This window comes from Lissotriton vulgaris, chromosome 5 (genome assembly GCF_964263255.1).
Source record: "Lissotriton vulgaris chromosome 5, aLisVul1.2, whole genome shotgun sequence".
NCBI lineage: Eukaryota > Metazoa > Chordata > Amphibia > Caudata > Salamandridae > Lissotriton > Lissotriton vulgaris.
Window position 1 is genome coordinate 1,957,794,501 of NC_141693.1, and position 12,727 is coordinate 1,957,807,227.

Below are 12,727 nucleotides of genomic sequence, written 5' to 3' on the forward strand. Positions count from 1 at the left end.
TCTTTCTCCTTAGGTGGTGCCAGACTCTGACCAGGAGTCTCTTATCAGAACAGATCACCCCAATGACGAGCCAGTGCCTATCACCATAGTCCATTCAACAAGCGAAGTGGAGTGCCTCCGCACAGATGGCTCCATCGAGGCAGTCCCTCTTAACACCGATGGCTCTATTCAGGCAGTGCCTGTCAGCACAGACGGCTCCATTGACGAGGCAGTGCCTGTCAGCACAGACGGCTCCATTGACGAGGCAGTGCCTGTCAGCACAGATGGCTCCATTGACGAGGCAGTGCCTGTCAGCACAGATGGCTCCATTGACGAGGCAGTGCCTGTCAGCACAGACGGCTCCATTGACGAGGCAGTGCCTGTCAGCACAGACGGCTCCATTGACGAGGCAGTGCCTGTCAGCACAGACGGCTCCATTGACGAGGCAGTGCCTGTCAGCACAGACGGCTCCATTGACGAGGCAGTGCCTGTCAGCACAGACGGCTCCATTGACGAGGCAGTGCCTGTCAGCACAGACGGCTCCATTGACGAGGCAGTGCCTGTCAGCACAGACGGCTCCATTGACGAGGCAGTGCCTGTCGGCACAGACGGCTCCATTGACGAGGCAGTGCCTGTCGGCACAGACGGCTCCATTGACGAGGCAGTGCCTGTCGGCACAGACGGCGCCACCATTGAGGCAGCACCCCTCGGCACAGACTGCGCCACCATTGAGGCAGCACCCCTCGGCACAGACGGCGCCACCATTGAGGCAGCACCCCTCGGCACAGACGGCGCCACCATTGAGGCAGCACCCCTCGGCACAGACGGCGCCACCATTGAGGCAGCACCCCTCGGCACAGACGGCGCCACCATTGAGGCAGCGCCTCTCGGAACAGACGGCGCCATTGAGGCAGCGCCTCTCGGAACAGACGGCGCCATTGAGGCAGCGCCTCTCGGAACAGACGGCGCCATTGAGGCAGCGCCTCTCGGAACAGACGGCGCCATTGAGGCAGCGCCTCTCGGAACAGACGGCGCCATTGAGGCAGCGCCTCTCGGAACAGACGGCGCCATTGAGGCAGCGCCTCTCGGAACAGACGGCGCCATTGAGGCAGCGCCTCTCGGAACAGACGGCGCCATTGAGGCAGCGCCTCTCAGAACAGACGGTTCCATTAATGAGGTCATGCCCATCAGCACAGAAGTCTCCAATGATAAGGCAGTGCATGTCAAGACATATTACGCCACTGAGGCAGTGCTTATTAGTACAGACATATCCATAGACGAGGCAGTGACTCTCAACACAGATGGCTCCCTTGAAACAGTCCTTATCAACACAGATCGGTCCATTGATGAAGCGGTGCCCATTGTTCCTGACAGTGCCATTGATGGATCAACACCTATCAGCACAGACCGCTCTTTTGAGGCAGCACCCCTCAGCACAGACGGCGCCACCATTGAGGCAGCACCCCTCAGCACAGACGGCGCCACCATTGAGGCAGCACCCCTCAGCACAGACGGCACCACCATTGAGGCTGCACCCCTCAGCACAGACGGCACCCCCATTGAGGCAGCACCCCTCAGCACAGACGGCACTATTGAGGCAGCACCCCTCAGCACAGACGGCACCCCCATTGAGGCAGCACCCCTCAGCACAGACGGCACTATTGAGGCAGCACCCCTCAGCACAGACGGCACCCCCATTGAGGCAGCACCCCTCAGCACAGACGGCACTATTGAGGCAGCACCCCTCAGCACAGACGGCACCATTAATGAGGTCATGCCCCTCGGAACAGACGGCGCCATTGAGGCAGCGCCTCTCGGAACAGACGGCGCCATTGAGGCAGCGCCTCTCGGAACAGACTGCGCCATTGAGGCAGCGCGTCTCGGAACAGACGGCGCCATTGAGGCAGCGCCTCTCGGAACAGACGGCGCCATTGAGGCAGCGCCTCTCGGAACAGACAGCGCCATTGAGGCAGCGCCTCTCGGAACAGACGGCGCCATTGAGGCAGCGCCTCTCAGAACAGACGGCGCCATTGAGGCAGCGCCTCTCGGAACAGACAACGCCATTGAGGCAGCGCCTCTCGGAACAGACGGCGCCATTGATGAGGTCATGCCCATCAGCACAGAAGTCTCCAATGATAAGGCAGTGCATGTCAAGACATATTACGCCACTGAGGCAGTGCTTATTAGTACAGACATATCCATTGACGAGGCAGTGGCTCTCAACACAGATGGCTCCCTTGAAACAGTCCTTATCAACACAGATCGGTCCATTGATGAAGCGGTGCCCATTGTTCCTGACAGTGCCATTGATGGATCAACACCTATCAGCACAGACAGCTCTTTTGAGGCAGTACCTATCAGCACAGACAGCTCTTTTGAGGTAGTGCCTGTCGGCACAGAGGACACAGAGGATGCCACTGATGAAGCTCTACCTATAAGCACAGATAGCTCCTTTGAATCCATCCCTAGGAGCACAGAACGGTCCTCAAATCAAGCAGTGCCCGTCAGCCCAGACAACTTCACTCATGTGGTAGTCCCGAATGGCACAGATGGCTCCAGTAATGAGGCAGCCCCTATTGGCACAGATTCATTAATCAAGGCAATGTCCATCAACACAGAGCACTGTGTCGATGACTCTATTGAAGCAGTGCCTCTCAGCATAGCGTGCCCCGTTAAAGCAGTACCTATAATCACAAACGACAAAATTGGGGCAGTAACTATGACTGCAGGTGACCCCATTCATGAGGCAGACTGCTCCATGGAGGCAGCGTCTCTCAGCACAGAGGACTCAGTTGAGGCAATACCTTTAAGTACAGATGGTCCCATTGAAGCAATGCACCTCAGCACAGGCAGCTCCATTGAGGCAATATCTCTCAGCACAGATGGCTCTGTGGAAGCAATGCCTCTCATCACAGATGGTTCTCTCGATGAGCCAGTGTCTCCCAACACAAACTGCTCCATTGATAAGCCAGTGACTCTCTGCACAGACTGCCCCACAGATAAGGCAGTGCCTATACACACACGCAGTCTTATTGATAAGGTTAAAATTGATACAGAAAGCACCATTGATGAACTGGAGATTAACTCAGTACGATCCATTGATGGAGCAGCGCCTCTCAGCATAGATGTCTCCACTGGGAAAGCAGCCCCTCTCAGCTCAGAAAAATCCATTGATGAAGCAGTGCCTCTCGGCACAGACTTCTCAGCTGGGGAGGCAGCGCCTCTCAGCACAGACGGCCCCACGGATGAGGCGACGCCTCTCGGCACAGGCGTCTCTATGGATGAGGCCCTACCTCTCAGCACAGTTGGCTTCTCCGATGAGGCAGCACCAATTAACACACACAGTCTTATTGATGAGAAAGCTAAAACTGAAACACAAAGCTGCATTGAGGAACTGGAGATTAGCTCAGAACAATCCATTGATGAAGCAGTGCCTCTCAGCACAGACGTCTCCGCTGGGGAAGCAAAACCTCTCAGCACATACGGCCACACGGATGAGGCAGTCTCCCAATGCACAGACAGTTCCACGTATGAGCCATTGCCCCTCAGCACAGCTGGCTCCATGGATAAGCCAGCACCTCTCAGCACAGATGGCCCACCGGATGAGGCAGCTCCTACCAACATGCATAGTTTTATTGATGAGAAAGCTAAAATCGATACAGAAAGATGCATTGATGAACTGGAGATTGGCTCAGTAAGCTCAATTGTTGAGGCGGCGCCTCTCAGCACAGACGGCCCCACGGATGAGGCAGCGCCTCTCAGCACAGACGGCCCCACGGATGAGGCAGCGCCTCTCAGCACAGACGGCCCCACGGATGAGGCAGCGCCTCTCAGCACAGACGGCCCCACGGATGAGGCAGCGCCTCTCAGCACAGACGGCCCCACGGATGAGGCAGCGCCTCTCAGCACAGACGGCCCCACGGATGAGGCAGCGCCTCTCAGCACAGACGGCCCCACGGATGAGGCAGCGCCTCTCAGCACAGACGGCCCCACGGATGAGGCAGCGCCTCTCAGCACAGACGGCCCCACGGATGAGGCAGCGCCTCTCAGCACAGACGGCCCCACGGATGAGGCAGCGCCTCTCAGCACAGACGGCCCCACGGATGAGGCAGCGCCTCTCAGCACAGACGGCCCCACGGATGAGGCAGCGCCTCTCAGCACAGACGGCCCCACGGATGAGGCAGCGCCTCTCAGCACAGACGGCCCCACGGATGAGACAGCTCCTACCAACACGCATAGTTTTGTTGATGAGAAAGCTAAAATCGATACAGAAAGATTCATTGATGAACTGGAGATTAGCTCAGTAAGCTCAATTGATGAAGCTGCACCTCTCAGCACAAACGTCTCCGCTGGGGAAGCAGCGCCTCTCAGGACAGAATCCACTGTTCAGCACTTACCATTACGCACGGATGGTTTAATTGATAATGACTCAAACAGCCCAAAGGGCTCCATTGACCAAGAATCATTGATGAACACAATCAGCTGCATCAGTGTGGAGTCTGTTGGGCCAGAAGCCATGAATACCAAGGTAGGAGTTTCATTTATTGACTTTGTGTTTAAGCGTGAAATATCCCCTCATTTGTCCATCTCGCCACACTGCATCCACACATGGCACCTATACATGCCATCCATTTCTACCCTGTTTCACTGCATCACTTCCTGGACTACAGGGCACATTTATACATCTGAATCCTTGCATCTCGCGATGTCATTGCGTGGCCTATAAACCTCCCCATTTACTTCTGTCCTATCTCACTGCGTCACTGCGTGAAACCCCCAACACCTCAAACATGTCCGGTCATCTCAATATATCACTGCATGAAATATAAATTTCATACATTCCATCTCACTACCTCACTGCATGGGATAAAGAATACCTGGGACATGTCCATCCTTCTCTCACTGCAAGGAATATAAACCTCAGCACAACCTTCTACATCACTGCATGCAATAAAGGACACCTGGGACATCCTTGTATATCACTGTGTGGGATATAATCCTCACCATTCATTTACATCTCCCTGCATGGAATAAGACACCTCATAAATGACCACCGACCTCACTATATCTCTGCATGGAATATAAGCATCGCCATATACATCTCTCTCACTGCATCACTACATGAAAAAAAACTGAGTCTTCTCAATCCTATCTCACTGTGTCGCTTCATGGAATATAACCATCTTCATGCACTTCAATTATGTTTCACTGTATCACTGCATGGAATTTAAACATCACCGCAACCCTCCACCTCACTGCATTACTGCATGTAATAAAGAACACCTGGGACATGTTCATCCTTTTACCTCACTGCATCACTGCAAGAAATATATAAATGACCCCCCCACTTTCATGTCCATGTCTCATTGCATGGAATAAGAATGCCCGGGCGATGTCGATCCTTTTAACCCACTGCATCAATGCAGGGAATATAAACCTCACCGCACACTTTCTCCCCTTCCATCTCACTGCATGGAAATAGAACACCTGCGATGTGTCCATCCTTTTATCCCACTGTAGGTAAAATAAAGATCACCATACACTTTCTCCCCTTCTATCTTACTGTCACTGCATGGAATATGAACATCATCATACACTTCTATCCTATATCTGTGTAACTGTATGGAATACGAGCATTATCATACACTTCTATCTTTCCATCTCGTTGTCACTGCTATGAATATGAACAATACCATATACTTCTTTCTCGCTGCGTCCCTGCATGCAATATAAACATTACCATTCCCTTTTATCCTTCTTTCTCACTGTCACTGTATCGAATATGACCAATACCCAATACTTCTACCCTTCTATCTCACTGTCACTGAATGGATTATGAACAATACCATACATATCTATCCTTCTGTCTCCCTATCACTGCATGGAATATGAACATCACCATACACTTCAGCCTTCTATCTCATTGTGTCACACATAGATTTAAGTACGCGTCAAACATGTCCATCCATCTCAATATATCTGTGTATACATTATAGATTTCACTAAACATTTCTATCCTTCTGCGTCACTCCATGAAATAAAGCACACTGGAGACATGACCTTCTACCTGCATGCAAAATAAACGTAGTTGCGGCTAGCAATAAATAATTATGGTAGGTCGCAATGGCACACAACTCGCCATAGATGCAGCTGCCCCCCCCCGTGCAAAACTTCTCTCCCAGAGATGGTGGTTTCCATGAGCAGGAAAGGGTGGGACTTCCCTTCATGCCCTCTGGAACGCAAATCCAACCACTCCTGGAGCTACTCTCATGCTGTTTTCAGCATGAGAGCAGCTCCAGGATTGGTTGGTGTAGGCTAATCCAGCGCTCTTTTTGAGGCTGGGGGTGTGTCGGCCGATTCACAGCCCTGGGATGGCTGGGACTACATTGCGCAATAAACAGACCACGCAGTGTGTCAGCGTAAAAGGCCATTTTATTAGACCAGGCTGCGTAATCTGTACATAACAATAAACATAAACGGGTAATAACATCAAACCCCCACTCACACTCCCTTCTCATTCGTTTCACCCGTTCCACCTCATCACAAACCCCTACAAGCTCCATACCATACCTTGTTCCTGCCCCTCAATCACTGGTCATCCAGCCCGCTCCTTGCGTCCATCCAGTCATGCCTCTATCCGCCATTCGAATTCCACCTCCCCCGCCCCCGGCATGGGTGTGCCTGCTCTTGCCCCCCCCTGTCCCTTCAAAGTACTGCCAACCAGGGAACCCCCTGTAGGGCGGTTCCCTGCCCCACCCCTCCTCTCAGGTCTGTCAGCCCGCACCAAGCACCCCGCACTCACTCCCGGCAACACCAGATAGCCTCATTCCATAGCTTGCTCACTACATCTCTCATCTCCATCATGTAATATGCATTGCCCAGCTGTGACAAGTATACTCCGTCGTCCCTAAAAACGAAAGGTTCCTCGAGTCGAATCCCTTCCTGTGCAATCACTTTGATGTCCTTGTCACCACATTATAGTCTCATTGCCCTGTTGAGCTTCCTTTGTGCATTTTCGATCGCCACATGCTTCATTGCCCCTCTCCACACTTTCCTGAGGACCAACTCTGTCCAGGCAATGCAGGTCCCTGCAAGCTTAGATTTCAGCACCTCCAGGTCCCTCTGCATAAGCTGTAAAAGCGCCAAACCTGACAGCTTCACCAAGTCATTTTCTCCCAGATGTATTATCAACAAATCAGGGCATCCCCTCTGTGGGATCATCTTCACGAGCCAGGGCAGTAGTGCCCCCCATCGCATTCCACCTTTGCCCCACCATTGTACCTTGTGCAAGTGTCCTTTCAGTCCCGGGTTACGGCCGTAAACCTGTTGCTCCGCATATTTGGACGCCCAATCCACGAAGGAGTGCCCAACAATCCATGTCACTGTCATACTTCCCGGTCCACCCACGCAACCTACGAAGAAAAAGATAATGGAAACAAAAACAGGAAATCATGATCAAACAAACGCCTACCTGGGACCATCTCATTTCCTCACATACCTCTCACAACAGCGTGACTTTCACCGCCCAATTATACTAATCCTATCCCAGGACCACCCCAACCTGGCCGCAGCTGTCTCAGCCCCAATCCTGAAGGAGTGAGTCCCGAAACCAGACGCATCAAGACCCAATTGCCGCAAAGCTTTGCGCAACACTGCCAATAATTGGCCCGCCGTCATTCTCGCGCCTGACGCATGACAAAAAATTTCCCCACGCACCACACTCCCCGTCCCCAGGAAAGTGTGCCATTCAAACACAGGGCATACCGCCCCACCTTCCATCTCATTCAGCCACACCCACTTACCCCTGCCCAACTGATCAGTCTTCGAGCACCGCAACCAGATACCCAAGCGACCTCCATCCACTCTAATCTCCTCGAACAACCTGCCAGCCATTCTCCTTGTACCCAGCAATTCAGACACCCTGAACGCCCTGAAAAACATCCACACCATACACAAACGGAAAAGGCCAACCTCAACCAGGTCATAACAACATTCCGGCAACACCCCAACCAGCCGGACCAACATCTCAAAAGTAACCGCCTCCCGAAGTTTCCCCCCCCCCCCCCCCACTCCTGCATTCCCTGCCCCAACCCGGCAACATCCTGCTCACGATCACATCTTTAGTCGGATCAAAACCCAGAAACAAGGCACAGTAAAAGGATATCCCTGCCAATTTACTAGAAATCGTAGCCGCAGTCAAATCCCTGTCAATACAGTCCAGCACAAATCGTCTCAGCCCTTGTTCCACCTCAGACTCAACACTCACGACACCATCCAGATTCCAGCCCATGAAAGCACTAAATTCAGACCATGCCAAACGATACGTCCTCCTAGTGGTCTTTGCAACAGAACCTTCCACCCGGCCAATCATCCTCACTCCCCCAAGGCCCAGATGCCGGCCGGCAGCTCGGTCTTGCATGTATCCGCTCCCGGTGCCAGGTGCCGGAACCGCTGCCACTGCGAACGAGACAAAGCATCCGCAATGTCATTATTCGCTCCAGGGACATGCTTTGCCCGAAACACCACATTCAACCGCAGACAAGCCAACATGAACCTCTGCAACAGCCGCAGCACTCTCAGGTCCCTTGCCCTCTGATTCACCAGCTCCACAACCGTCATATTGTCCACATGGAAGAGCACCGACCTGTTTCGAAATTCCTCCCCCCACACCTCCAGTGCCACCAGTAAAGGGAAGAACTCCAAGTAAGCAATGGTCCTCCCTTGTTTGATCCATGGAGGCAGCCAGCTCTCCGCACACCGCCTTCCGTCCCAGAAAACACCAAACCCCGCTGACCCAGCTGCATCAGAGTAAATTTGGCATTGCCAGACCGCCCTCTCCTCATCAAAGTCCAGGGACACACCGTTAAAGTCCTGCAGGAATGCAATCCAGGTCCTCCAGTCGGCCCTCACCCCCATGGAAATCCTGACTCTGTGATGTGGAAGCACTGCCCCCGACATGGCCATGCCGAGCCGCCGCCAGGACGTCCGCCCTGCACGCACTACCCTGCATGCAAAGTTAAGGAAACCCAGAAGTTTCTGAACCGCCCATTCCAAACATGCCAGTATCTCCGCCACTTTGGCCGTAGGGAGGCATGCCAGCCACTGTACCGAGTCCAGCTCGATCCCCAGAAACGTCAAGCAGCAGCTGGGACCAGCCGTCTTCTCCGGCGCCAGAGGCACACCAAACTGAAAGGCCATCCCTTGGAATCGCGACAGGGCCCTGCCGCAGTCCCCGGAATCTGCCCTCCCCAGGAAGAGGAAATCATCCAAGTAGTGAGTGACCTCACGGCACCCACTGACTCGCACCATGACCCACTGCAGGAAAGTGCTGAATAGCTCGAAAAGAGCGCAGGAGATGGCACATCCCATGGGCAAAACGTTGTCCACGTAGATGGCCCCCCCCAAACTGCATTCCCAAGAGCGAAAAATCCGGCGGATGAATAGGCAGTAAACGGAAAGGCTGACTTGATGTTGCATTTCGCCAATTCAGCCCCCGCCCCACACACCCTCACCAGACGGATCGCATCGTCCACCGGCGCATAGAGCACTCTAGAATCCTCCTCTGCAGTAAAGTCGGTCACAGACTGGCCCTCCGGCCATGACAGGTGGTGTATCATCCTGAACTCACCCTCCTCTTTCTTTGGCACCACCCCCAATAGAGAGATAATCAGATCAGCCACCGGCCAGTCAGTAAATGGGCCAGCTACCCTTCCTTCCTCAACCTCCTTCCTCAATTTAGCAGACACCACACTAGGCAATTCCTTAGCAGATCTCAAGTTGTCGGCCCACCGGCGCTCCCTAGGACCTTGGTAGCCCACTCTTATACCCTCTGTGAAACCCCAGAACAGCCGTGCCGCCGCCTCCTGATCCGGGTAGCACGAGAGCCACGGGGCCATCGCCTCCACCCTAACCGTTGTAGGCGCCCTTCTGTCCAGGGTGGCCCCGACCTCTGGCGTTCCTCCACTGTTCGTAGGGCGTAGCGAGGGTGAGGCACTGAGTTAAGGGCATGTTTCCAGCCGCATTTCGAGCACTCGTGCTTGAACTTACAGGGATACCTGGAACAATACCCCTTATTGTAGCTCCAACAGGCCCCTTTAGAATATCCCCCTGGCTTGGACTGTTGACCCGAGACGGTGGTGTTGAGCACCGTTCCACCCACCGCCCCGCTTTGGGCGGGACGCGGCGGAAAGGACCAATACACAACCGGCAAGCCGCTGGCCGTGTGTTTGGACGCAGTGGAGTGCGTGGACACCATCCACTGCACCCAGAGTTCCTGAACAACTTCCCCCCCCAACTCTTCTCGGGATTCACACTGACCCTGGCTCTAAACTCCTCATCATAACTCAGCCAGGCAAAACCCCCGAACTGCATCAGGGCCTTGCGAATGATGTCCATGTATTTGAAAAGCGCAATCGCCCTGTCCAAATACTTCTTGCAGTAAATACTGGCATAAATCAAGAATGCTGACGTCCAGTTCTCCATTGTCACTGACACCCTAGGGTGCCTAGTCAGCTCCTACTCCTCCTCTTTGGACCCCTCCTTTGCCTGCACCTCCCTATGTAGTAGCTTAAAGACATCCACAAATTCATGCCTCCAAATCCGTGCCCTGAGTTTCTCTGAGAGATGCGAACCCAATGGCATAGCCAAACCCATATACGGCAGTTTCTTCACACCTTTCTCCTCTTTACAATCCCCCTTGTCCATCTGCATCCCCGTCGCCACAGACTTACCGTCCACCTTCTCACCATCCTCAGGTGGACTGCCCGATGGCTTCGCCGACTCCCGGACCGAACCATCCGCAACTCCCACTGACCTGCAAGGCCTCTTGCGCCCCCCCCCCCTCCCCCAGGGACCGTCATCCCAGGCTGCCCACCAGGATCCCTCACCTGTGAGTGCCGTGGTCCGTTCCCTGGGCCGTCCTCTGGGAACCGCCACCTGGACCGCTGCCGTCCCGGCCTTGGTCTTCATCGCCGCCGGGGCCTGCAAAACACCAATGTCGCCGTTGACCGCAGCGCCCCCTAAGCCTTCTGTCATCCCGCACCTCCCCGTCCTCCAGCTCATCACTCTCCGCACCATAATCCAACTCGAGCACCGGTTCCAGATCCACACGCACACTCTCCACCTCCTTCACAGCTCTCTTCATACCTTTCTGCACACCACCATGCGCACGCATTCCAGTCTCCACATGTGCCGCAGGAGACCGAGCCCTCGATGGAGGGACAGCCGCCTCAGACTACCCTGCTGCTTCTGTCCTACGTTCTGGAGCCATCTTGCGCCCCGCCAGCCACCCCCGGGCTCTGCCGACAGCCACTGGCTTGGATCCCCTCCCGCTCCTCAGGTCGCTCCAGCCTGAGTGGGCCCCAGCACCATCGGGCCTACGCCCGCCATAGCTCTCTGGGGGGGGGTGTTCCTCCACGTTCTTTCTAGCCCTGACTCTCCTAAGCTCTTCCTCCAGCTCCACCTCCCATTCCTCCTCAGAGGTCGGGGTGGGGGGGCCCTCAACCTCATGACCCCACACCGCTCCCGCCCTGGTCTGCGCTGCCCACCGGACATCCCGGATCTGCTCGATTATCCTCTCCTCCCTGGCCCTGTCCTCCCAAGTTAGCGCGCCCCAGATCTTAGGGGGCGGGCAGTAGCCCATAAACTCGGCTCCCGGGGGGAATAAACCACCCTGTCCAAACCCAGGAGCCCACCCGGGCACCCCACCCATGGGAACCAGGACCGCCGCCCCACCCCGATCCGCAGATTCCCCGACCGACTCCTGCCTCGCCAGGGCAGGGGTGCCTGCCCTGGAGCTGGTGGACAGGTCAATGGGGGCTTCCTCCCTCTGCCCCTCCTCCACAGGCTCAGTCTCCCCCTTCAGGCCCTCCCCAATGGCATAGGTATCGGCCTGTCCCTCTACCTCAGTGGCCTTGGACACATCCCCAGGACCCACAGCCGGCAAAGGGGGCAAAAGGCTGTCCCCCTGCCCCCCTCTCCCCCCGCACCAAGCTGTGTGTGAACAGACCCCAGCAGCAGCCCCGGAGGCCCCAGGCAGGAACTCGATTGGGGGGTAGGGCCGTGGGGGCAGGCTCTTACGCTTCCCGCCCCTCGCCGGGTCCCTGGGCGCTCCTCCCCCCCTCCGATTGTCTGCCTGGCCGTGTGTGTCAGGCTCGTCCTCCAGACAAGCCACAACCACGGCTTTGACCCCGGCCGAGGCCGCGCGCGTGCCCCACCCATGCTTGTCCCAACACCCCTGGCTGTAGCAGGTCCTCGCGACCGGCCCGCGCCAGCAGCAGCAGGGCCGCCCGAACCTCCTCGGACGTCACGCCCGACATCTTGCCAAAACTCACGCTTCTGGCGTGTGTAGGAACGGCTGCCGCACAAACCGCCCCCGACGACGAGACACAAACCCAGAAAAATACACTAACTTGCTAAACTGAGTAACACAGGCCCTGAGCTAACACTCCCTTTCTTTTCTCCCTCCCGATGGTGCCAGGCGCAGGAAGAGGAAGTTACCTTCCTCCCCTGCACCTATATACCCACCCCCTAACTCATCCCCTTCCCCTGCCTGCCCTATCCTGCGCGGAGGACGCCGGGGGAAGACTAGTCTGCGACTGTTCTTTCCCCGGGGCCCGGCATTGCGCATGTCAGCTTGGCCGTCGCAAGACTGCTGGCCGATATGATGTGCACACTGGTGGGGGCAGCAGTCATCCTGCCAACACAGAATTCAGCCCCACCTTCACATTTGTGATCCGTACCAGTGGCA